This window comes from Octodon degus, unplaced genomic scaffold (genome assembly GCF_000260255.1).
Source record: "Octodon degus isolate 3935 unplaced genomic scaffold, OctDeg1.0 scaffold00135, whole genome shotgun sequence".
Lineage (NCBI taxonomy): Eukaryota > Metazoa > Chordata > Mammalia > Rodentia > Octodontidae > Octodon > Octodon degus.
Window position 1 is genome coordinate 3,613,924 of NW_004524711.1, and position 2,145 is coordinate 3,616,068.

Here is a 2,145-nt window from a genome sequence, read left to right on the forward strand (position 1 = left end):
CAATTGCCAGCACCACCAAAAACACACCATTTTTGTTTAGATAAAACTTTGTTTCTGTGCTACCTATCAAATTTTCCTTTCCTACTGAAAAGAAAACATTTTCATTCCCGAAACCAGGCCTAGAAAAATTTAAATTTGTCCCTACCTTTATCCAAATATATTAATATATCCTACTGAACTATTCAAATATATAGACTACAATCATGGCTGAAGACCAAAAATTCACAATGGCTAGTTTTATATATTTCCCTGAGGGATGAACAGAGGCTTGGGATGATTGGTGTCTCCTTTCAGAGAGTTCCCATTCCCCCATTAGGAGTAGGTCATCCTCCCCTACCTAAGAGTAAAATCATTAAGACTAGGACTAGATTAAATGCCAAGGCTCTGGCTCCTCATGACTTTTTGTTCCTTGTGAACAACTGTTGGTGCAGGTCCACCTCTGCACCATTTAATCTCTTGGTCTTTTTTTCCACCAGGCACAGTAACACCTGGCAGGAAACTGGGGCTCACTGCAGGGGTCTCCAATAACTGGCATCTACTGTGGCCTGAATCCCTGGCACTCTTGCCTGCCTGGCAGACTTACTAGGAATGTTTCAATGGTGTTTGGTTCTCATGTGATGACTCCAGAGCTAAAATCAGTGTTTTTAATGCAAGTAGGAATTTCACTGGGATTGAAATGGGTAATCTCTTACTTTAACATCTTTTTTAAAAAAAAAATGCATTTGGTACAGGGTCTCACTATGCAGTTCAGACTCATACTGGTCCTCCAGTTTTCAGCTTCCCCAGCGCTAGAACTACAGGCGTCCTCTGCCACGCCCGGTCTCAGTCGCTGGCTCAGCATGCTGGAGGGCAGGGCCAGCTCAGCATGTGGGGCTGCGGATCAAACTCCATCCCTGGCTTGTCCACTGTGGTATCTCATGGGCCATTTATCTCTTTCTTTGAAACCCATGCCTCTTCTTTGAAACATCTTTATAATCTTTCTTTAAATCTCTTAAAGGCAAAATACAGTGCCAGCTAGTAGTATCACTAAAATACTCCAGGAAATAAGTAAGCACAATCCATGGATCCTGCAGGTGGGAACTCTGAATATTTAAAATTGGGTCAAGGTGGGGAAAAAAAAAAAAAAAGGAAAATAGAATTTTTAAAAGAGCTAATGGCAAAGGAGAAAATGTTCCTCCCAAGACCTTCTCAGTTTGTCAGTTTGGAGCTTAGAAAAATCTGTTTTAGACCTGTTAAGTACTAGTATGCTCCAAGTTTCTATTTTAGAATAGGACAAGGGAGAAAAATACACAGAAAAGAAAAAAAAATTCCTCACTGTGTCACTGGCACCTGGGGGAAAACTGATCCAGGCGAGAATTTTAAACAAAATTCTCAGTCTGCTACTCCAGATTAAAGATAAAACATTCTGAACCCTATATGCCTAAATATCAATAGGCTGTAAAGAAGGCAACTATATAAAGAGATGCTCATGAACCTGGTGGTTTCCCAATGATGGTTCAGCAAACACAATATACTAATGAGACTTGTGGAGAGACTTTTTCTTAGCCCATAGCTCCAGATTTTTCTAGAGATGGAGAAAAGGTGCCCAAGACAGTGGCACAGTCATTTCCAGGCGGCAACAGAGGCAGTGATCGCAGTGCAGGATCTGTGCCAGGGGAAATAAGGCGGCCGCTGCAGGCCAGAAGACTCTGCTATGTAACAGCAAGGCAGCTTCCCCTTCCCCGCTTCCCTTGGCCTGGCCAGGAATCGTGGCCCATGCCTGTAGTCCCAGTTACAGAAGAGGCTGAAGTGGAAGAAATGCTTAAGTAGAGGAACTCTTCACTGGGACTCCTGGAGTCAATGTTAACTCAAACTATATTAAACTCCATGGAAAATTACTGAGCCATGTCTCATTTACTTTGCTCTCCTTGCTGGGACAAAATACCCGACACCCCAAATTAAGGAAAGAAAGGTTGATTTAGCTCAGTTTGCAGAGGTTTCAGTCCATACTTGGCTGGCTCCAAGACAGAGTGCCACATGGCAGAGGGCAGCACTTCATGGTGGTGGAAAACAGCAAAGAGCAAAGGCAAAAGGGAAGAGCAGTGGCAACTGCCTCTGTTGCTGCATGACTTTGCAGCAGTGGCAAAGGCAAGCCTATCTGCTTTC

The 2,145-nt window shown here is 43.3% G+C and overlaps 1 protein-coding gene across 1 annotated transcript in view; it reads right to left on the reverse strand.

The window, feature by feature from the left end:
- Tmem168 (transmembrane protein 168) overlaps positions 1-2,145 on the reverse strand; it is a 36,360-nt gene that overhangs the window by 4,834 nt on the left and 29,381 nt on the right. The window lies entirely within an intron of this gene.